The sequence below is a fragment of the Panicum virgatum genome, chromosome 1K (assembly GCF_016808335.1).
Source record: "Panicum virgatum strain AP13 chromosome 1K, P.virgatum_v5, whole genome shotgun sequence".
Classification (NCBI taxonomy): Eukaryota; Viridiplantae; Streptophyta; class Magnoliopsida; order Poales; family Poaceae; genus Panicum; species Panicum virgatum.
This window is the reverse complement of record NC_053136.1, coordinates 11,320,098-11,344,588: the sequence shown is the minus strand read 5'-3', so window position 1 is coordinate 11,344,588 and position 24,491 is coordinate 11,320,098.

Genomic DNA, 24,491 nt, shown 5'->3' with positions numbered 1-24,491 from the left:
GAGCTAGGGCCTATCGTCTCTAGGTATAGTTCTAGTAAAAAAGGTGATCAAAACATAGATTGCATCTCAACTAAAGGTACACGAAATCATCTCTCAGAAAGGCGGCTCGCAAGCGGCCTACTTTCCCAAGGTCGCCGGTGTGAGGTGCATGTTAATGCCTAAGGTTTCCCAAAGTTTTACCCCAAATGCCCACCAAGTGCTCTTACTCGAAGCTCCTCCTCTTGGTGGCCGCACAACGACTCCCATGGTACTCACCATCGATCCTATTCCACATCATGTCGTCGCTAGGGCTTTTCCCTCCGCCATGCTGTCACCACACCGGGGTAATCAACCAACTAGCTAAAACACGCTACCTCAACGTATCCGCAAGATATAGACTAATCACCACGAACAGATCTAATCTTACTATGAACATATGGATGCATCACATATGAGAAAGAAAGCATGCATTGAAGTAGACCAAAGTCAAGACAACTAGAATAAAGAGTAGATTGATATCACCATCGTGTGTGTACATACCCCGACGAATGTTGGGGATGACTCCCGAACTCCACCATGGCACAACCTCGCAGGGAGGCCATGGCGGCTAGGGGTGGCCTAAGCCATCTCCTAGGTACCTTCGAAGACTTGCGGCGGCCGTCGTCTCCCTCCGGTCTTGGCCCGAGGTTTTCGTCGAGTTCTAGGTGGATGGATCCCCCGAGTTGAATAAGGTGCGAGCTATTTATAAGCCGAGGAAGCCACCGGTCGAAGGGGAGGCTGAACCGCCTCGGAAACGGGCTAGGCCGGCCGGCCTACCCTCTTTTGGGACCGCCTCGGTCTCCTCTTCCGCGTGTAGACTCCTCGCATCTTCTAGAGTTTATGTCCTTCACGATTGCACCCCTTTGGACGTCGTTATCTTGGAGATATCTTCGAGGAAAGGATAGGATAGGGAATCCTTCCTTAAATCTTCATTTGCTTTGCTTAATCCCGAAGTATCTTGATCTCATCTTTGTGGCTTAGTCCTTTGGGCTCTCTTGGAGGATGGATGTGCATGAATGGGCTTCGAATCAACATGGGCTTTGGTCCTTCCTCTGGGCTTTGGCCTTCGTCTTTCTCCGTGTTAGCGCTCGATCACGGGCCTCGTCATTTCATGCGCCAAAAACCTGCAAAAACGAAGTTCCTCCAAAATATATGTGCAAATATGAAAATGACCAATAATTAGGCCGGGGTTAGGACGGTTAGTGATTTTGATATTAAATTCATGCCATTATTAAGGATAAACAAGGGATAAAATGGGTACTTAAGGAGCGCCAACAGAGCGGGCCGAAGCGGGACTGGGCCGAGCAGCGCGGGAGGAAAAGAAGGGGATGGGCCGCGGGGGAAGAAGAGAAGGATTGGGCCGTGGGAAAGGATTCGGGCCGGGCTGGTTTGGGCTGCTGGGCTGGTTTCTCTGTTCTTTTCCTTTCTCCTTTTCTATTTCCTTTTCTTTTTCAAACTAACTCAAACTATTTGAATTCAAACGAATTTGAATTCAAACTCCTATGCACTCAAACAAAATAGAACTTATGCACCAGCATGAATGCATAAACAAGTTTAACCTAGAAAAGATTTTATTTCCTTGTGAAAATTAGTTAAGTTAAATGCAAAGCTAAGCAAAATTAAAACCTATGCAAGAATTAAATCTATTGACATTATTATAAATTTGAAATTTACATTAGGGTGTTACAAACCCTACCCCCTTATAGGAATCTCGTCCCCGAGATTCAGCTGGACTGGCTAGCAAAGAGATCTGGATATGTCTTCCTCATCTCATCTTCTCGCTCCCATGTAGCCTCAGCCTCACTGTGATGACTCCACTGAAATCTGCACATCTTGATGCGCTTGTTCCGTGTAACCCTCTACGATGTCTCCAGAATCTTCACCGGATGCTCAGTATAGGTTAGATCTTCCTGCACATCTAACCCTTCCAACGGTGCTTATTCTTCTGGCACTCTCAAGCACTTCTTCAACTCAGATCTGCATAACTCTTATGCCTTGTTTGAGAGATTCTCAAATTCTCCTGTACTATCTGTAGGCCGGGGTGTCACATCCCTACCCCCTTACAGAAACCGACGTCCTCGTCGGTGAATCCCTGGATATCACATCCTCTTCGCACTATCCTTCTTCTCAACAAGCAAGACAGGAGAAACCCAAGGCAGGATAAGGTAGAGGGAAACCGAGTGCATGGTTTAACCCCAACGATCTAACTCAGTTTTATTAATTAATTAACTTTAACTTAGACTGATTTTCATTAAACAAATTTAACTACTAAGCTATGCAATCAACCAAAATCCAAATCAAACATTTGCATAATCACAAGCATACAAATTTACACTTTAGCCGAGTTTAACACACAACTCGACTAACACAACGTGTCGCAGAACGTTCTATCGTGCTATTATAAAGGGGTCATTTAGCTTACACCTATGATGGTCAGTCGACTTACTTCAGGCCAGAATCTACGGAAACTATTCTATGGAGAAAAAATCAAGGCAAGACGAGTAAAAATCTTAGAATTCAAGGAGTATAATAGCAAAATAGTTTCAACAGACAAGGCTTAGAGAGAAGAAGACCTAAAACTTGACCAGTTCTATCTAGGCTTTCGTCCTACAGTCGATATAACTCTGATACCACTCTGTAACACCAGGTTTACAAAAGGACATAAACCGAGCAATCATATACGTGCCAGGATCAAGTCACACGTATATACAACAGAATGAACAGTATATCAAAGCACATATCACGTAAAAAGATATAATAAAGCGAGTACAAATGTTATTTATTACATAAATGACAAATGTCTGATACAGAGGATGCGGAAGCGTAAAACAAGTACGAAACTCTCGGAAGCTGGGCGCCACAGGGACGTCGACTGGGAGACAACCGCCTAGAAGTCCTCGTACTCCTGGTAGCTCTGGGTGAACTCATTCGCATCCCCAAAAGAACAAGAGGAAAAGAGTAGAGGAGGCAAGTATGAGTACACAACTTGCACTCAACAAGTATAACACAAACTATGAGGCTCTAAGTTTGGCTGACTCAACTGCATTAGCTTTTAAGTCTTGGCAAAATTTTATTACAGCTACTTACTACAAGTGGATGAATTACCATAAACCCAGTTACATAGTAATTAATCAAAATTAATTATGAACTACTGAGAACCAAACCAAACCAAACCAAACCAAACCACCCGGGGAACCCCCCTAATCAAAGGAAGATAACCCCACTAATCAAAAGGAGGATTTGTGCCGTTCATAACTGTGAGCACGGCTAGTATACCAGTTTTACACTCTGCAGAGGTTGCACATCTTTACCCACAAGTCGTGAGCTACGCTAGTTGTTCATCACACTTCCGTAGGTGAGATGACTAGCAAACTCACTACGAGGCCGTTACAAAGAATCTCGTTGGTAAGGAGTAACTGCAAGGGTTGGATCGGCGACGATGGAGTAGGTCTTGTGGGTGTCAAGACACAAAGCACAGACGAGGCCACTCAGTACGAGGGCCATAGAAGCTTACCACCCTTGCCCCGCAGGTAAGTTACTCCAAACCAAAAAGACCTAATTAGTAAGCCAAGACCGTCCCATTCCAGTCTTGTGGTAGCGCTGTTGTCCCAGGTTGTCGCCCTATGAACTGGTCCTTAGGGAGAGTGGCCAACCAAGCACTAAGCACCGTGCTGGCCCCCTAAACCATGTTTCTAGAAAAAAAACCAATTTTAACGAGACGTGAGCCACTCAAACATAGAACACAGAGGGCCACTCTCAGAATTAAGTTGCATATACCATTAATCAAATTAATTAAAAAGGATCAAGTGTGTTATAGCGCGGCAGCTAGCACAATTAACCAAAATGCAACCCAAGGAACATATATAAGTAATAAAGTGGCTAGGAAGATCCTTATAGGCATACAGTATTAAAATGCAGTATGAAATGGTATTTAAAGGTGATAGGATATTCATGTTATACTTGCCTTCCTCAAACTGCTCCTGCTGCTCAAAGTGTCCCGTGAATGATGGCTCCTGGTACTCCTCCGAAGGATCAACGTCTGTAACACCCGGTTTATAAAAGGACATAAACCGAGCAATCATATACGTGCCAGGATCAAGTCACACGTATATACAACAGAATGAATAGTATATCATAGCATATATCACGTAAAAAGATATAATAGAGCGAATACGAATGTTATTTATTACATTAATGACAAAATGTCTGATACAGCGGAGGCGAAGTACAAATACGATAAAAACTCTCCGAAGCTGAGCAGGGCGCCACAGGGACGTCGACTGGGAGATGAACGCCTAGAAGTCCTCATAGTCCTGGTAGTGCTGAGCGAACTCCCTCGCGTCGGCAGGAACTGAGCAGCAATAGAGTATCCAAGAGGAAAAAGTAGAGAAGAGGCAAGAGTGAGTACACAACTTGTACTCAACAAGTATAACACAAACTATGAGGCTCTAGGTTGGCTGACTGACTGCATTAGCTTTTAAGTCTTGGCAAAATTTTATTAAAGCTATTTACTACAAGTTGATGAATTACCATAACCCAGTTACATAGTAATTAATCAAAATTAATCATGTTACTACTGAGAACCGAACCACAACCATACCAAAACCCCGAGAGGCACCCCCCTCGTCGGAAGGAGATAACCCCACTAATCAAAAGGAGGATCTGGGCCGCTCATGACCGTGAGCACGGCTAGTATACCAGTTTTACACTCTGCAGAGGTTGCACATCTTTACCCACAAGTCGTGAGCTACGCTAGTTGTTCATCACACTTCCTTAGGCGAGATGACTAGCAAACTCACTACGAGGCCGTTACATAGGACACGTTGGTAAGGTGTAACCGCCAAGGAATCAGGCTCTGCAACGATGGTAACCACCTTGAGGGGTACGCAGACCAAGCCTCATAGCCTGGGCACCATTGAAGCTCACCACCCCTCCTGCCCCGTCGGTAAGTTACTCCCGAACCAAAATGACCTCATTAGTAAGCCAAGACCGTCCCATTCCAGTCTTGTGGTAGCGCTGTTATCCCAGGTTGTCGCTCTATGAACCGGTCCTTATGGAGAGTGGCCAACCAGGCAGTAAGCACCGTGCTGGCCCCCTAAACCATGTTTCTAACAAAACCAATTTTAACGAGACGTGAGCCCCTCAAACATGCCACTCTCAGAATTAAGTTGCATATACCATTAATCAAATTAATTAAAAAGGACCAAGTGTGTTATAGCGCAGCACCTAGCACAACTAACCAAAATGCAACCCAAGGAAAAAAATATATAAAGGATATAAAGTGGCTAGGAAATCCTTATAGGCATACAGTATTAAAATGCAGTATGAAAGTGTATTTAAAAGTGATAGGTTGTTCATGTTATACTTGTCTTCCTCGTACTACTCCTGCTGCTGCTCAAACTGGTCGGAAGACGGCTGCTCCGGGTATTGGTACTGGGGCTCCTCAACTGGATCAGCGTCTACTCACGAACACATGGCCAAAAGCAAGACACACAATAAGCATACAAGTAAACACTAACAAATGCTAAGGAATAGTACATAAATACATAGGAACAACACACTAAACTAGTCTAAAACTATTCTACGTGTTACAACGATCGCGTGGACATAAAGAACGCCTAAAACGGTGTTAAAACGCAAAAACTAGGCCTAAAACAAGATCTAGGGGCTTTTCTGCAAGAAAAACTAAGTTTCTGGTGGTTTTCTGCAAAAACCGAGGGCCTAAACGTAATTAAATATTAGATCCAGGGACTAACATGCAACACTACAAGGGCTGGATGGCGGGTTCTATTTTTATAAAGCTCAGGGGTCTAAGCGCTAAAAACTGGACCTGGTTGGAATTATGTTTGAACGGGCGCGGACTGCGGGTTCATTTCTAAAAAGTCCAGGGACTCTTTAGCAAAACAGCCAGGCCGAAGGGGTATGTTTAGATCTGACCCGTTGGATCTGGATCTGAGGGTTAGGATTTGATGGACTAGTGTTCTAATCGTGATCGTCGGTCACAGATCTGATGGCTGGGCTGCGTTCGTGCGCGGGACGGCGGCGCTGGGTCGCGCCGACGAGCACCTTCGGCGGCAAGCGGCGGCGTTTGCGCCGGACTTCACCTAGTTAGGTGCTTCGGGCCTCGATTCCACGCGGGTTTGGGTCAGGGAGGACCTACGCGACGTGGCTAAACCATCTGGGCACTGAGCTGGGCTCGGCAAGGCTCAGGGACGCGGATTCGGCAGCGCGGGCGGTTCTGCTCGGCGAGGTTCGCCTGTGAGGTCGTGTTTGTGCCGTGTGGTGCTCAAAACCGGGTACAAACGTGACTGTGGGGGTGCACAGAGCGAAACTCAAGCGGAACCGTTGTCCGTGCGGGGCTGCAGCAAAAGGAACGGCATGCTCTATGGCGCACGGCGGCGGAGCTCCTCGGAGTCGGCCAAATTCGGCCGTCCGGGGCTCGATCTCGAGCGGAGCTAGGCCTAGGAGAGGGAGCGCGAGGTATCAAAGCCTCTGGGTGCTCTGGAACGGTGGATTTAGGGCTAGAACGCCACGCGCAATGGCGCCGGTGGCACACTACAATCACGGCGAGCAATTCTCGCACGCGCAGCGGGAGAAGAAAGGGGGAAAGGGGCACGGTGTGGTCATTACCCCCTCGTAAAGCGGTAGCCGTGCACAGAAGTCGAGGATCGGTGGTGTAGGGGTGGAATTGCGGCGGCGCAGAGGTAGCTCGACGAAGCTCTTCCACTGGAATCCCCGTGCGTAGCGGGGCCGGGGTCGGGGAAGGAGAGATCGGCGGGGATCCTGGTCCCACGGCGGAGCTCCTGCGTCAGCTTGCGGTGGTGGAGGCGCTGTGGAACGCCGAGTACACGGCGGCATAGGGGCGGCTTCCGCTCCGAGCTCCAAGATGCGGTGGCGGCTAGGGTTTGAGGCGGCACTGCGGATGGGATGCCGGGGACCTCGGCGTGTGGGCCCTGGATGGGAAGCTCGCCGGAGATCTCGGCGTGATGGGCGTGGTTGTTGCTCTGCGGGGGTGAAGAAGTTGCCGGGTGTGGCCGGTCTGTCAGTGACAGCGAGCGGGAGCAGCGGGGCGTGACGCGCAGGCGCGGGGAGGGACCGACAGGTGGGGACGCAGCGTGTGGCGCGGGCTGAGCGGAGAGCGCGTGCTGGGCCATGCGCGGGCGATGAGGAACGGACCTGGCAAGTGGGCCATCCCTGTCAGCGAGGGCGGGGCGCTGGCAGGTGGGTCGGGACTGAGCGCTTAACGCGCTTGCACCGAGCACGGGGAGGGAGGCTGGGCTGATGCGGGGTGACGGGCGGGAGCTGGGCCGAGATCGCTGGAGCGGGGTATGGGCCGGACGGGGAAAAGGTGGGCCGCGCGGGGAAAAGAAGGGTGCAGGCCGGGCTGGGTTAGGAGAGGGGTTGGGCTGGGTTTCCTCTTTCCTATTTCTATTTCTTCTCCCTTTTTCTATTTCAAACTACACCCAAACTAATTTGAATTCAAATCAAATTTGAATTCAAATCAAATTTGAATTCAAAAACCTATGCACTCAAACAAACAAATAAAACTTATGCACCAGCATGAATGCACAAACAAGTTTAAACCTAAAATAAATTTTAATTGCTTATGCAACAAAATTAGATTAAATGCAAGCTAAGCAAATTAAATCCTAAGAAAAATTAAATAAACCAATTAAATTTATTAATATATATTGAAATTCAACTTAGGGTGTTACAAATCCTACCCCCTTACAGGAATCTTGTCCCGAGATTCTGGGCTGGCTAGCAAAGAGAAACAAGGATGGGCTCAATCTGTCTTGAGTCGGAAACTCAAGAATTGGAAGTATGTTGAAGTGGAAGTATGTTGAACCTTATGCTCAATCTGCTCTCCTGACGAGGTTTAGACCATTACCACTCTTTTGGTAGGCTGCATCACAAGTTTGTTTCGAACTGACCAACTTTGACCAAGAATGATGTCGATTCCGGTTAACTCCATTACAATAAGGTCCTCTGGGAAGGGTTGCCTCACCTATCCTCATGCTGACTCGAGGACATATGTAACTAGAGATCTGTTCTTTTCCTGATGAATTGACGACCATTCTCTTCCTCGGCTCACCTTCTCGGTATGTTACTCCATTGCATTCTACACATCTTGATCTTCTTGTCCCGAGTAACTCTCTCAGCGATCTCCAAAAATTTTCACCGGGTGCTCGTTGTAAGTCAGATCTTCTCATCCAACCCTTTCAATGGTGCTTGTTCTTCTAGCACTCTCAAGCACTTCTTCAGCTCAGATCTACATAACTCTTCTACCTCGTCTGAGAAATCCTCAAATTCTCTTGTACTATCTGTAGGCCGGGGTGTCACATGTCGCGCGTTGTGCGACTGACATACCGGGCCCGCGTGTCAGCGCCTGTTTCCGCGATGGAGCGCTCGCCCGCGTCGCCCCAAACGCTGCCACCGTTGGCCCGCTTGGCAGCGTCTTTCCCCTACCTTCCTTTCTTCTTCCCCGCGCCAGCTCCCTCTGCTCCGCTCTCGCCGCGCTCCCTCTCTGTTCTGTGGCCCCGCTCCGCCCCGTGCGCGCGCCCGAGGCCCACTGGCCAGTCACGCCCAGCGCCCCCGCCTTCTGGAAGCTTCACCACCGGAATCGGATCACGCCGAACCGTTGCTCGCGATCCGCTTTCACCGCGCTGCACCCGCGATCCTCGCCGGCCTTCCTTTTGGAGCATGCACGGCCAAAACCTCGGCCGCCTCCTTTAATTAGCACCGCAGCCCTCTCTGCGCCCTCATCTCGCCACACCGCTGCCACCTCTGCACTCGAGATCCATCTCTGCCACGCCATCGCCGGTGCAGAGTCTCTATGCCGCCATGCACTCGCCGCGCCAGTGCCTCCCAGCCACCGCAACCCACCCCAGGAGCACCGCCTCAATGCCTAGAATCTTCCCGAGCCGGCCTTGCCCGATCCTAGCCCCTGCACGCGCCGGATTTGCCCCGGAATCTGCCACCAGAGGTAAGCCGATCCCCGAGCAATTGCTCGTCGCCGTTGATCGTCGGACCTCCCTGACCCCTGATACTGCTTCGTAGCGACACCGCGCGTCGACCCGTGGAGCCTCGACACCCGGAGCGCCACTCCAGCACCCTCCTCACCGAGCTAAGCCCGTGCGCCGCCGCAGGATATCGCCGTCGGCGCCGCTGAGCCACGTCTTCATCCATTTCCGTGCTCGGTGAGCCACACCCCAGCCTCACCTATCTTTTGCGCTAGCTGTTGTGGCACATAGGCCATCCCCGAGGCCAGAACGTCGTTACCGGCATCCCGCCGCCACAGCTCCGCCATGACAGCACCTCTGCGGCATCTCCCAGCCCCACGCCAGCCTGGTTTCGGCGAGCTCATGCACTGCGCACGCGCACGCGCTCCTTTTGCGCCCAGTTACCCGTACAAACACACCCATAACGCCCTGCGCCGGCGAGCCTCGCCACGCAGAGCCGCCGCCGCGGTTGGATCCGCCGCCCTAAGCAACGCCAGCCCCTGCTTTTGCCCTAGGTGGTTTACTCGTGCCGTGTAGGCCATCCCAGACCCAAACCCGGGTTGATTTGGCCCCTAGAACACCGGAATCGATCCTCTACGGCGAGGCGCCGCCGCGGGAAAGGGTTTCCCAGCGACCCGCGCCGCCGCCGTCGACCCCCTTTCCACCTGAGCCGCCCGATCCGTGTTGGACGCCCAGGATTAGATCCCGCGTACCCCTTCGGCTGGCCTTTTGCTAAAGAGCCCCTACAGTTTTCCGAAATAAACCCGCAGTCCATGTCTGTTGAAAAGTAATTCCAAAACCGCCCCTGTTTTTATGTTTTAGACCCTGAACTTCTATAAAATAGAACCCGCCGTCCACGCCAAGGTCTTTTTACACGTCAGCCCTCGGATCTTTTTAGTTTTTATGTATAGGTCCCTGGTTATTGCAGAAAACCCCTAGAACCTTAGTTTTAAGCCCCTAGACCTTGTTTTAAACCTAGTTTTCGCGTTCTAACTCCGTTTTAGGCATTTTTTTTATGTCCACGCGATCGTTGTAACACGTAGAACAATTCTAGCTTAGTTTTGTTTGCTGTTTTTATGTATTGTTGTACTGTTTCTTAGCTTTTTCTCTTATTTGCATGTATGTGTATGTGCTGGACTTGTTTTGGCGTTGCGATCGTGAGTAGACGTTGATCCTTCGGAGGAGTACCAGTACCCGGAGCAGCCACCGTCTTCAGAGCAGTTTGAGCAGTAGGAGCAGTTTGAGGAAGGCAAGTATAACATGAACAACACCTATCACCTTTAAAAACATTTTCATACTACATTTTAATATTGTATGCCTATAAGGACTTTCCTAGCCACTTTATATCCTTTATATATATCCCTTGGGTTGCATTTTGGTTAGTTGTGCTAGGTGCCGCGCTATAACACACTTGATCCTTTTTAATTAATTTGTTAATATTCTTATGCAACTTAATTCTGGAGCCGACCCTCTGTGGTTTGTGCGTCCTTAAAATATGTTTTGTTAGAAACATGGTTTAGGGGGACAGCACGGTGCTTATTGCTGGGTTGGCCACTCTCCATAAGGACCGGTTCATAGAGTGACAACCTGGTACAACAGCGCTACCACAAGACTGGAATGGAACGGTCTTGGCTTACTAATTAGGTCATTTTGGTTCGGGAGTAACTTACCGACGGGGCAAGAGGAAGGGTGAGCTTCAATGGTCCTTGCGCTATGAGGCTTGGTCTGTGTTATCTTGTATCCCCTCGAGGTGGGCCCCATCGTTGCGGAGCCTGATTCCTTAGCAGTTACACCTTACCAATGTGGTCCTTTGTAACGGCCTCGTAGTGAGTTTGCTAGTCATCTCACCTAAGGAAGTGTGATGAACAACTAGTGTTGCTCATGACTTGTAGGTAAAGATGTGCAACCTCTGCAGAGTGTAAAACTGGTATACTAGCCGTGCTCACAGTCATGAGCGGCCCAGATCCTCCTTTTGATTAGTGGGGTTATCTTCCTTTGGTTAGGAGGGTTTCCCCGGGTGGTTTGGTTCTTAGTAGTTCATAATTTAATTTTGATTAATTACTATGTAACTGGGTTTGTGGTAAATCATCAACTTGTAGTAATTAGCTTTAATAAAATTTTGCCAAGACTTAAAAGCTAATGCAGTTAAGTCAGCCAACCTTAGAGCCTCATAGTTTGTGTTATACTTGTTGAGTACAAGTTGTGTACTCACACTTGCCTTCTCTACTCTTTTTCCTCTTGTCCTTTTTGGGGATACTCTACTGCTGCTCAGTTCCTGCCGACGCGAGGGAGTTCACCCGGAGCTACCAGGAGTACGAGGACTTCTAGGCGTTCGTCTCCCAGTTGACGTCCCTGTGGCGCCCTGCTTCCAAGAGTTTCTCGTATATGTTTTTACGCTTCCGCTGTATCAGACATGTTGTCATTAATGTAATAAATAACATTCGTACTCGCTTAATTATATCTTTTTATGTGATATGTGCTGTGATATATTGTTCATTCTATTGTATATACGTGTGACTTGATCCTGGCATGTATATGATTGCTCGGTTTATGTCCTTTTATAAACCGGGTGTTACAGCCACCCCGGGAATGAAGCCAAACCGCCATAAGTAGCCAACCACGCGACGCCACATGTCACTGAGAGGCGGTGGGACCCGTGGGCTGCCACCACCAGGTCGGGCGACCTTGTAGGTCGGCCGGCCTTCGGCTGGCCCCGTTTGCCTCGATCTTTGGTCAGAAGACTGCTAGGTGGGCCCCCATATCATATATATGGGTATGGGCTTGTCTTGAGTCGGTTTTGGTGCTCTGGTGTGCCCGTAGATCCTCGTGAATGCGTCTGATTCATCGAGAGGAGTTTGCCTCGGATTACTGACATGGCATTGCTTCATGGGCTGCGTCTCCTTCTCTTGTGTGGCTGCGAAATGGGCCCTTTTAGCCTTTGGGCTTGCTTGTACTTGGCCTTGGAATTTATGCTTTGGATAATATGCTTGTTACATGCAGTTTTGGCCCAAATTCACCTTCACACATTCTCAGACCAGCATCTGTGGAATTCTTCAAATAATCGTCCTATGCTAACATTTATTCCTTCTGATGCTTGACTTTTGCATGATAGTTGACGGTCAAAATGGGTCATTAGTGACCGACAACATTGAGGCTAATAAAATCCTAGATTATATTGTGAGTATACCTCCTTGTCAGCTGAGTCTGGTCCTCTCCAAGAGGAGTGTGAGTTGACCCGTGAGGATCTTCTAGCTGCTGAACCCAATCTTTCATCTTCCACATCCTTCGATTCCGCTCTAGAAACCTCGCCCGAACCAGGAACATTAGAGGAGAAGAGATTCACCCCTCGAAGTTCTCTTCTAGATTCATGGATGAATCAACGGGAAACCATTGAAACACCTCGAATCTCATAGATGCCCAATCAGGGAAGGAAACTTCCTTTGTCCACACCGATCAATCTAGAGATCTCTTGACAGAACCTTCCCTTAGGCCTACGGTACCTCCTTCTACTTCTGATTCCCGTAATGAAGCACCTCTCGAGGAAGCCATGAAGGAGGATTGGTCAGATGGAGAGAAACGCTTTTCTGAAGCAATTTGGATTAGCTCACCCTCCATGATCACTCCTTGTTCTATAAGGGGAACTACCGTAGAAGCCCACATTAACCCCATCATGGAGGTTAATGTTTTGCCATGGCACTTAGCGTACACTCTTTTGGGCAATGTTACGCTAAGACCATCCGACACGCTCTTAGAGAGTGGTCTCGGGACACATCCTGAAATGTCGGGGGGTCGTAAGTGTTGTATCAGTCATAGTAGACAAAATCGAGGTCAACTTAGATTTCCATATCTTCGATATCCTCAATTTTGATCTTCTCCTAGGCTCCCCATTTGAAAAAACTTCTCACATCTCAAGGGAGTCTAGACAAAAAGCTTAGGAAAACCGCCTCTGCCACTGCTACCTCTTCCTTAGAAAATTCAATGGTGAAGCATTTTCTCGAGTCAAACCCTCTCAAGAAAATGATGCTTGAATCTCTATTCACATCATCCGAACCCATTCTCTTTGAGATTGCAAAATCTGTTGCTTTCGAAGAGCACGACTCGGAAGTTACCCTTCACTTTTGTGAAGACGAACGATCATTATCCCTCTTGAGCGAGTTTGAGCCTCTTCCCTCTAGCCCCGAGAAAGTTTTTCTCGACTACGATCGAGATTCAACTATGCTTTCCCACGATAAATCTCTTGAGATGGAGAATCAATGGGCCATGGAATGTTGTGAGGCGCCGACTCTGGAGTCCGATGAAAAGGATTCTGCAAATGAGCATGGGACCGTCATCTTAGAAATACCATGCTCATTCAATGCAACTCCAGAGTCAGGCATGCTTAGTGCATCATGCACACACAAGGACTACAACCACCTTATGGTTCTCTTCTGTAAAACTTTCAGGAGGTTGGTTGTAGATGTATATGTTTATCGTAAACATTGCAGATTTCGTGGGTGCACCGTGGCACTAACCTTGTAGCTAGCAGCAACAATTGGTGGTGAAACAATGACCCACCACTAATGATGGCTACAAGGGTTCTCATGGTCAAGCTTATGACCACAAAAACAAAGCACTGCCGGGAGATAGCCCGGATTATCATTTATTTATTTCCCTTCAATAAAAGCAAGAGCATGTTCTAGGATGTATTTTTTCCTTCGGGTATTTTTGGTCGCTAACCTTTCCAAGGGAAGATCAAGAAGAACGATGGACAAGTAACACTTACGAACATGAGAGCTACACCAACTACAACCCCTCGATATGCTTTGATGAAGGAACAACTACATAAGGAAACTTGAACACCATACACTTGATGTTTTGCAAACTCCAAGTGTGGGGGAGGTATGTGAGTGCCCCGAAGTAAGTTCTTTCGCAATCCATATGTTGTCTTCGAATTGGTGTTAGTTCCTGCATCTTGCTCTCTATAAAAAAAAAGAAAAAATAGAGAGGAATTGCAATGGCAGCAACATTGAAGTCTTCATCAACAAAATGTTATGGTAAGTACTCTCAATGTCCTGCTTTTGACATTAAACAAAGCCCTGCCGGGAGGTCGCCCGAGGATCGCCAGAGTAAGTCTCAAGGTGAGAGTAAAGTTTAGTTTTAATAAATTGTAGGGCTCCCTGGTTCTTAAAACCAGCAGAGCCATTATTTCGTTTTCACCATCTTGTTGAATACAGCACCAGGTACAAGCACAAGTGTGGGGGAGATCTCGCAAGTTCATTAATTCCCTACACATTTGAGATCTCCCACCAAGTTATCGCACAATATCGTCCGCACCAACATGACAAGGGAGAAGGCAAGGACACCAAATTCAGCCAGCCACCTGATGGTTTGGCTGAATTACCGCTACCTTGACCCCCATCTTCTTCAAAAGTGATGGTTTGTGCATCCTCTACCTCTCAACTCTCTTGATTCATGAGTTTGAATGATTTTTAAATCTTACTCACTAAAATCAAACTCAAAGTAAATCAATGTGTTGCACCTGCTCTACATGTTTCCTATGGTTGGCTTGCATATGTTTTATTCCATGCTTATCACCTTGATGCTTGTGAACAAAAATTCTTAGGAAACCATGCTTATCTAAGTAGTTGATGTTTGAGATATGGTTTGGATGATATGATCTTCACTCCTTTTTGTTTAAGTGCTTGGGAACTTTATTTGAAAATTTAGAAAACCCTTTGTGAAGCTCCTCTTTGATATGCCAAAGTCCTACCAAAGCCATATGATGATACTTCTTGAAAACCATATACATATATGCTGCTTGTTTTTGCATTGAGCTTTGTCAAATTGTTGTGACCCTTGAGAGAATTATTTTCATGCTTTCATGATCAAGATTCACGTGCACACCATATACCCCCTTGCTATGCTTCTTTGAGAAGTTAGCATTGTACCATCCACTCATTCCACAAAATAAATGCTCCACTATATGTGTTGGTCTCTCTCCCCGATTTCTGTTAAAAAAAAGAGAGGCATGGGCTATCAAGAAAAAAATATGGACACATGAAGGTCCAAGTATTGAAAAAAAAGGAAAAAATGTGGGCACATGAAGGTCCATGAAAAAAAAGAAAAAAAAAGATAGTCATGCTCTCAAAAGAATTTATATAGGGAGAGAGATCATACAAAAGGAGTTTTCCATTCCATCCATCACAATCCATACACGTGCACATCTTGATCTGATTGTATGACTTGATTTTCTCCTTGGATCCGGTTTTTGACTTTGCAATATATGTGATACAAGTACGCCTTAACTTTCATAGCCTGTCTTGAGCTCCACATATAGCCATCATTAGAAGTAGGATGAAGGAAAGGCAAGTCAAATGCCTTGGTAAGGACATATACACATTGAGCGATCTGAGAGAATCAAATGAGGAGCTAAGCAAAGTTTATTTTGAAAACTTATTGAAAAATCTCAAGCTACTTGACATGAGGAGCAGAAGTGATTTGATTCAAGACCATTCCATTCCTCAACTACCCAAGATGGCATGATAGACATTTCAAAGTTCACAAGTGCAAGGTATGGTTTGGAATATCTCTTATGCTCGCTTCATACCTTTAGAAGTCATGTTCCACCTTAGTCCTTTCTGTTTTACTCGAGGACGACCAAAGGCTAAGTGTGGGGGAGTTGTTGACGGCTCTTAAGTACCAAATCTAGGCCATCAACTCCTGCATAAATACATAAAATGTAAATATCAACATAGTGGTAGAGGTTTATTACTAACCATTTCTACGAGTGTTGTAAATATTTGTACGCAGGTGAAATAAGGGTGAAAACACACTTCAAGAGCATGGAAACACATTCCTCAATCCAAGGCAAAAGGCGTCAACCAATCAGAGTGCACTATTCAGCTTCACATGGATTCTTGGGCCCACTTGAGCAAGCTACCAACTTAGACAAGAGCTATTACCAGTGGATTAGTGATAAGGGCCCACCTAACAGTCACCCAGCCAAAGTTGGGCCGATTCGGAGCCGGCCATAGGTCGGCCGACCACCAGGTCGGCCGACCTGGCCACAACACCAACCGACCTCAGCCTTCGACGTGGCAGCTCCCCATTGGTCCTAGAAGTCGGTTCTGGGAGGATCACCTGCTGAAACCGACCTTGCTGGCCGTGGCTCCCTCCTATATATATGAGGGGAGTCCGTATCTTCAATTTGCTTCACATCTAGGGAATTAATGTCATTCACAAGAGTATTCAATCATGAGTACATAAATTCGGCGTTCTCATCATCAAGTTGCTTAAAGCTACTAAGCTTATCAATGAGAACATGATATCTTTTATTGGCAACATCCTCCGTGCCCTCATGATTCTCAATGATAGTCTTCCATAGCTCTTTAGCATTTTCACTAGAATAAATACGATTGAACACATTATCACTAAGAGAAGACAAGATTGTGCATTTTGCGGTGACATCATGTTGCTTCTCTTGGTGACTATTATTTTTTATGCCTTCACTCACAACTCTCCAAATGTTTAGTCCTGTCGCTTGGAGATGGGCTTGCATTAAAATCTTCCATCATTGAAAGCCCGTGCCGTCGAACCGTGGAGCGGGTCTAAAAGGATCCATCCTTTCCCCTTAAGAGCTAACTCACTAGGCGGTGAAGCCTATCGATCTAATGAGCCGGTAAACACAATTTTACCAATTGAATTGGCTTTCTTTGTGAGAGAAGTGAGTCCCGGCTCTGATATCAATTGAAAGTGATCGGGTGCTCTATCCTAAGAGGGGGAGGGGGTGAATTAGGCTACTTAAAACTTTAATCTATGGCTCCAACTAGTTTGCACAAAACTTAAACTAGGACAAGCTATCTAGATGTGCAACTACAGTTCACCTTAGTGTGAAACCCTCATCCCAAAAGAGTTTTAGCAACCTATAGCCAATCCTATCAAGAACTACTCTATAAAAGTAAGGGCACAAAGATTGCAATATGAAATGCGGAAGCTTAAAGGAGGGACGAGAGGAAGCAAACTCTCGACGCAAGGATTTATCCTGTGGTTTGGATTGCATCCAAGGCGCCCCTACATCCACGTTGTTGAAGCACTCACGAAGAGTATCGCTTCCCGGCAATCAAGTCTCTTCTTTGAACACAATCACGGTCACCTTGATCCCAATTTTCACTAAGGGAGATTGCTCACGCAGGAGGGGTCTCCGTCCCCCGCACAATGTTGTCGACGCCGCTCCACACCAAGTCGGAGGGTCGTTGACGTGCCAGCGAGCCACCAATGCTCCAAGGAGGCCGGCGCACCGAAGTACAAGTTTGGTTCACTTCTAGAACCAGCCACAAGAATCTCAACCTTGCTAACTCTCTCACTTAGGAGCTAACCTAGCACTAACACTTACAAAGCTTGTGCTAAGGACTAAGAATTTTATCTCTATGCTCTTGGATGGCTTGCATGTGTTTTTGGATGTGTGTGTGATGTCTTGGGACTCCAGTAAACTCAAAATGGCCAGGGTGAGGCGTATATATAGACCACCATGTCAAGAGAGCTGTTGCTAGCCGTTAGCTAGTTTTCTGCGTAGGCATCGGAACTTCCGGTGCATAGGGCGTCGGTTCTTCGCACTCTGAAGTAGCCATTGGCCTCTCTGACACTGCTGCAGCAACTTCAGTGACCATCGGATGAACCGATGCTACGGCGTCGGAACTTCCGGTGAAACTTGACCTTCTTATAGCCATTACACCTTGCTGACGTCATTGCACCGATGCATTGCTCCGGCGGCCGGTGGTTCTTTCGGTGCTGAAGGCTTGGCTGCTGCACGTTTCACATCGTCTCTGGACAAAGGTACATCGATTGCACCGATGCCTTTGAGTGGACCATCGGTTCAACCGGTGCTACACTCTTTCTCCACTTGATCTCCAGAGGCGCTCAGACTTGCACTAATGCCAGGGCACCGGTTCTTCCGACAACCATCGGATGCACCGATGCTTTTGCATCGGTTAAACCGGTGCTACTGATTTCAGTAGAACTCGTCCAATTCAGAGTTTCTTTGAGTTCTTTCTTCATGTTTTACTTTGTGTGGCCTTTTTACTTCATCCCTGGGATCTAGAAATGTTCACTCAATAAAACTATTAGTCCCATTGATTGCATTGTCATATGATCACCAAAATCACTCGAAATGACATAAATGGTGCCATGTTCATTACAGTTAGGGAGGTAGAGCAGCTCAAGCACTACCTGTTGGTGGGCTTGAAGGGGTGGATCGAGGGCCGAAGAGGGTTCGCCGGCGATGAGGCAGGGACGGCGGAGGGGTGGCTCGTCGGTGGCAGCGTTTCGGTGGAGGTACGGTGGGATTGAGTGGCGTGGGAGCATCAGTGGAGCAGGGCAAAGCTGGCGAAGGGATCAGGGTGGCTGGAGATGGTCTGGAGCGGCAGGTCCACGGTGGAGCAGAGCTCGCCAAAGATAATGAAGGAGGGCGGCGGTGGTGAGGAATAGGGTGATAGGGGTCGTCGTCCGGTCGGCCTTTTATAGGTCAGGGAGGGAAGAGGATAAGGGAGGGAGAGTGCTCGAAGGATTGGCTCGCCGAGGGGATGAGCTCGTCGAGCGGGATCGATGGCGGCAGGCGGAATCCAGGGGTGATCGTCGAGGTGGCGCCAGGAGGAGGAATGACGGGTGCAGGGCACGGGGAAGAAATGCCAGGCAAAGTCAGTTCGTAGGGCAATTGGTCTTGCGCCTAGCGCGTGGAGGCGGCGGAATGATTTTTCCGCGGCAATGCGCTCGCCGGGGAAAGAACCGGGGGCGGCGGCGCGTGGAGGAGAGATGGGGCGCCAGTGAGGGGAGAGGTGGGGCCAAGAGAGGGCTAAGGAGGCCGGTGGCGAGCCACGGCGTTAAGGCCAAGCCGGCGGCGGGGAAACAGCGGCAGCGGCAGGCCTGTGTAGGTCCGGGAAGGCTGGAGGTTGAAGAAAGGTTGGGTGGACTTAGTTGTAAATACTGAAAAGTTTAGGGGTTTAAGTGAAAACTAAAATTTGCCATTGATCTAGGGCTCAAATGAAAAAGTGCCCAAAATGAAAGTTGTTTAGTTTTTCAAGATCTACAACTTTCATGTTGTGCAAATTTTCACTAGATCAAAGGATTTTAAAATATTTAAAATTTTCAAAGGAACTCTATTTAAATAGGGAAAATTACTTTTTGAAAGCAAAATCACTCAATTTTTGGACTTTATTGCAATAAAGCTGCCAAGTAATGATTACTAGCATAATTGCAAGAAAGTCCTTCGCAAATTTGAAAATACTTCCTAAATTAAAGATTTTCGCTAAAAGGGGCTAGTAATTTTGCATAATTACACATATGCCCCTAATTTGCACTGAAAAATTTTAACCACCAAACAAAGATGAACACTCAATTGCACATATCATCCTATGTTCTAATAGCTAGACACTTGAGGTGTCACCAGTGTAGCCCAAGAACCGAAGCAAATCCACTTAGGACAAGCTCTGTCCCGGTGTTCAGACAAGGCCAGGACCAGACAAGCCCAACCCCAGGCAGTTGGGGACGGTGGGCGCCACCAACAGGCCGGCCGACCACCCTGGTTGGCCGACCGGCCCGTGGGCCCCACTGCCTTAAACCTACCACGTGGCGACGTCTCATAGGCTCCCAATGGCGGTTCACCAAGGATGGCTGGCTTCTCACCCATGGCTCCCTGCTATAAACACAAAGGGGGGGGGTAGAGAATGAGAACACACACACACCCCACACTCACCTCTTCTCAAGTTCATCTTGCATAGTCTTTAGGCTTAGTGGAGTTTAGGAGAAGTCTAGGAGTCATCGAGTCGCCAGAGTTGCTCGAGAGTTCTGGTATGGGTTCATCTCTAACTCTCTCTTGTAATATTCGGTTGTTTATAATAGAATTAGACTATGGTTACCGATATCTGCTCGGAGTATGTTCTAAGTTATCGGATATATGCTTCTTGATCTGGTTGCGTTATTGTTCAATGCTTGCATTGCATGATCGCCATGTGCTTGCCATGGTTAACATATCGGCCTTAGAACTCTATCAACTGCTCTAGTATTCGTATGTTTGCTCTAATGTGATGTCTGTCCATCCGGAGGGTGGGGGTTCCGCACGGGATGCTAGAGTATCATTTACTAGTGTAGACATGGTGTCTAGATTAGCTAAGAGTTACTGGATGTCAACTATACCCACAGTTTGTAGAGGTAGCCGGCAAGTGGTGACAGCCATGTTCGAGCCCTAGTAATCCTCCACGTTCGGTATGGGGGGTAGGACGTGCATAAAGCCGCCGGGGTGTACGGGCTTCTCCCGTTACTTCGATAGCGGTCTCCCTGCTGTTTAGTTTAATCTCTGACGATCTAACCATAAGATGGCATAGATATAGCTAGCCTAGAACAGTTGACTCGAGCTCTAACATTTACCTTGCTCCCGGCCTAAAGCATCTTTTATTTTATTTTATTTATTTACCTTGAGGGTAGTTGTGTGTGTGTCACACTACCTCCTACCATGTTATATATCTTACCCCTGTTTATGAAAGAGAATATCCAACCTAGATAAAGTTCATCAACTAGTCTATATCTCTTCATTCACTGTCTTCTCTGCAGAAATATAAATGACACTCCGGTATACTCCCGGGTAAAATGCTATAGCGGTATTCCGTGCGCTTGCGGATTTATTCGTGGTTCATGAAATACCTGCCACCCCAATTGGCGTTTGCGAGCATCATCGCAGTTTCCCGGTGGTGACGCTGGTAGCCGCCAACAGCGACGCGGGCGTCGGCGGACGCCGTGCCCCCAGACTCGACCCTCGGGGCGTCGAGCCGAGGCTGTGCGGTGGCATACAAGGCCGATCGCCCAACGGCCGAAACTGGAGAAGGTGAGCCCCCAGCCCCCAAGCTTCACGGTTGGATCCACAGCGCGGATGTGCGCGCTCGCTGCCGCTCTCTCCATCGGAACGATCCGAGCGGCTCGCCATGGATTCCCCTTGGTGATGCTTCACGGCGAAGAAGGCTTCACGCGCCAACACCCCCTACCTGGCGTGCCAGCTGACGGTGGGTGAGTACCACTAGCAGAGATTCGTGGGAACCCCAATTTATAGATTCAGCCAGGGGTGTAACACGCAGTGAGATCTTCCCCGAGGGAAGCGGTGAGATAGTAGTCTTTACAACAGTTCGGGCCGCCCGGAGGCGTAATACCCTACGTCCTGTGATCTTTTGTATGGTTATTGTCTTTGATGTTCTGGGATCCGATCCCCTTACAAATCTTTGTTTCCTCTATTTATAGGCTGCGAGCCTTCCCATGTGTCATCCTGATGGTGTGAACGCTTCCATCTGCATGGTGGGCGCCATCATTATTCCTGCTCCATGTCAGCCGTCCGACCAGCCTGATGGGCCCTGCCCCGGCCGGCTCAAGGTGGGCCCGAGCGTACCCTGGCACAAGCCGTGGGATCACCCCGGGGTACTCTGGGACGCCTTCGGGGTCACGTGGTCCCGGGGTGGCCGTGGGTCAACCCCGGGCAGATACCCCGAGATACCCCAGGAGGATGGCAGACACCGCCCCGATTTTTACCTTGGCATGATGCGCGGTAAATGACGGTGGGCCCGCGCCACCGTCCACCTACAGCTTGACGGGGCGCAGCACAGGGATAAGCTATCTCGCTGCCTTCCCTCTTATCGTCTAAGCACGTGGCTCTCCTGTAATCATAATGTTTTAACGAGGAAGCCACGCACACCCTCGGGCCCCGGACCGGGTCAGGCGGTGCGGCGTCGTAATTCCAAGGTCCCCGCCCGGTGAAAACCTTTTTACTGGCCGGGAATCTTCGTGGGGAAGCAAAAGGACTCCTCCGGGCTGCCCGTGGCAGCCCGGGCTCCGGCCCGCCTTCACGGGTCTCCACTCTCGTGGATGGACAGCCCGAGCCCACCACCCGGGCCTGTACCTGCTTGACGCTGCAGGCGGGTGGGGCTGGTTTTGTTCTGATTGTGTCTTTGTCCAGGGTTATGGGTACCTCCGTTCCCATTACGCTGACAATACACGTTGGGCAATTATCCACTCATTTGGGTATGAATTAATTGAGGATGAGTAACTTACGGGTATGGGTGTGGATAACCCACGGAGTGGATTCTTTAACTTCTTGAAGCAAAGTCACATGTGCTCATTCTTCATCCAACGGCTGCTGCTAAATCCCTCAGGCTTTTCATGCACAACGTTTAGCACAGATGATGGTTGAGCTCAAATAAAAGCCCAGCTTGGGAGGGGAACGTGCCTAACTCTATAAACATGAAGCAATGAGTTGAAAACATATACAATTTATTTTATCGCGGAATTAAAGAACGATTTCATTTTAATATTTTGAACAGTTTCATGCTCCAAAATAAGACAATAATCTCTTCCTTAGACATAGATCTCGTGCAACGATTTTCTTTTTGCTATTTACAATTTTGTATTTTTGTTACTACACGTTCAACAGAAGAAGGGTTTCAAAAGTCAATTTCTTTTCAATACCTTTAATTTTTCAAAATCTTATTTTGCTCTTCCACCCATTCAATAGAGAGCAAATGAAAAGGAGGGGTTATTTTTCCCTTAAATGATAAGCTTTGAAATAAAAATAATGAGCCACTACGGGAGACGCCTTCTTTGCCGTGTGCCAGGGGCACACTGTAAAGCCCCAAAAGCCCACGGCAAACCCTTTGCCGTGTGCCGCACATGGCAAAGCGCACACGGCAACCAGGCATCGGCAAAGCCGGCCTTTGCCATGTGCTATATATTGGGCACACGGCAAAGGGTTTGCCGTGTGCCATTCTCGACCCACGGCAAAATAAAGTAGCCAGCCAGGAACGATGACGTGGCCAAATATTTGTCGTGTGCCCTGCAGACGTGGCACACGGCAAAGTTCAAATCTTTGCCGTGTGCCATGGTTTTTGCACACGGCAAAGATTGACACCTTTGCCGTGTGCCATGGTTTTTGCACACGGCAAAGGTGCCAGAACCAATTTTTTTTGTTTGATTATTACATATATGGTACCCCCAGAAAATCATATATATCATAATGATTATTCCATGTATCTGAATAAGCATCACAGGCATTTGATACACACATACAAATAAAGTCTTGTTTCGTTCATCGACACCCACAAGTACTGGTCGAGTTCATACAAGTTCATACAAATCAAGTTCAAACAAATCCATAAAAGTGGTACAAAGCAAGTCCATACAACATAACTCACGGGGCCGACGGCGGCGGCGGCGGTGGCGGGTGCTGCGGCCACATCGGCGGGGGCGGCCATGTAGGCGTCTGCGACCAACCTGGCTGCTGCTGCTGCTGCTGAATCCAAGCCACCCATTGAGGCGGTGGCCACACAAACTACTGAGTCTGCTGCACCGGAGGCGAGAAGTTAGGATTCACTGGCCCATCATTGGATGTCGCCGACTGATTCTGCACATAAGCGAATATATATTGAGTTACATATGAATGAAACTACAAGCATTAGCCTAAGTTCTAATTCATTGTAGATGTATCATAAGATATTATTTTTAAGTAAATCTAGGTTAATGCTACGTCACTAAGACATTCCGAAACTCAATAGGAGTCAAAACCACTTACGGTAGGAGGAGTTTCTGCACGACGAACAAGTGGGGCCGGAGGGAATTGTGGAGGCGAAACACCCATCGCCGAGCACAGGCTTTGCATAAATGTTAGAGCTTGATCCAATTTTTGCTGGATGTCGTCCCGCTCGGCCCTCCACCTCTCCTCTGCCGCCTCCTACCGTGCTTGGAAGGCTGCTTCCATCTGGGCCTAAAGGATTTGATCCCAGGGTTAGAATTCAAAGCGAACATATGTAAAAACGGAGGAACGACGGATGAAACAGAAATAACCTTGACAGCCTCAATCTGAGTCTGCGTAGTGTCTGGCCATGGGCGTATGGCAGGGCTTGAGCTGGTACTCCTGGCTCGAATCTGCGAGAGAGTGGGAGTAGTCGTCGTGTCGACTAAGCTGTCGCCAAACCACTACCGTCCATGCTTCTTGCCTCCTCCCGCCCTCATGACGACTTCTCCATCAATGGGCTCATTGATCGCATCAAACTCTGGCCCATGAACTTCTTGTGCCATCGAGGTGTACCCACTGAGGCGGCTGTGGACGCTTGCGTTGTTGTACACTTCGGGCGGATCCTGCGGGTTGAAGGTGACATCGGACGTCGCCTTTCCTTTGTGGGCCAAACAGTATGCCTGGACTTGGGTGCAAGGCACACCACCATGTGACGCCGACTGCGAAAAAAGGAAGATGATTAGAAATTATGCAGAATTGAGTGTTAGAATAAAGAAATTAATTCACATACATATCTAGCCGCGTACGCCTTGAGGTTACGGTTGCCCTGATGGTGCGATGCACCTGGCATCAGCAAACGCCGCTGCCGGGCAGCCTCGTGCATCTCTACCCACTCTTGCGAGCACCACCGGTCCACTATCATTTCCCAGCACGGATAATCATTGGCAATCCAC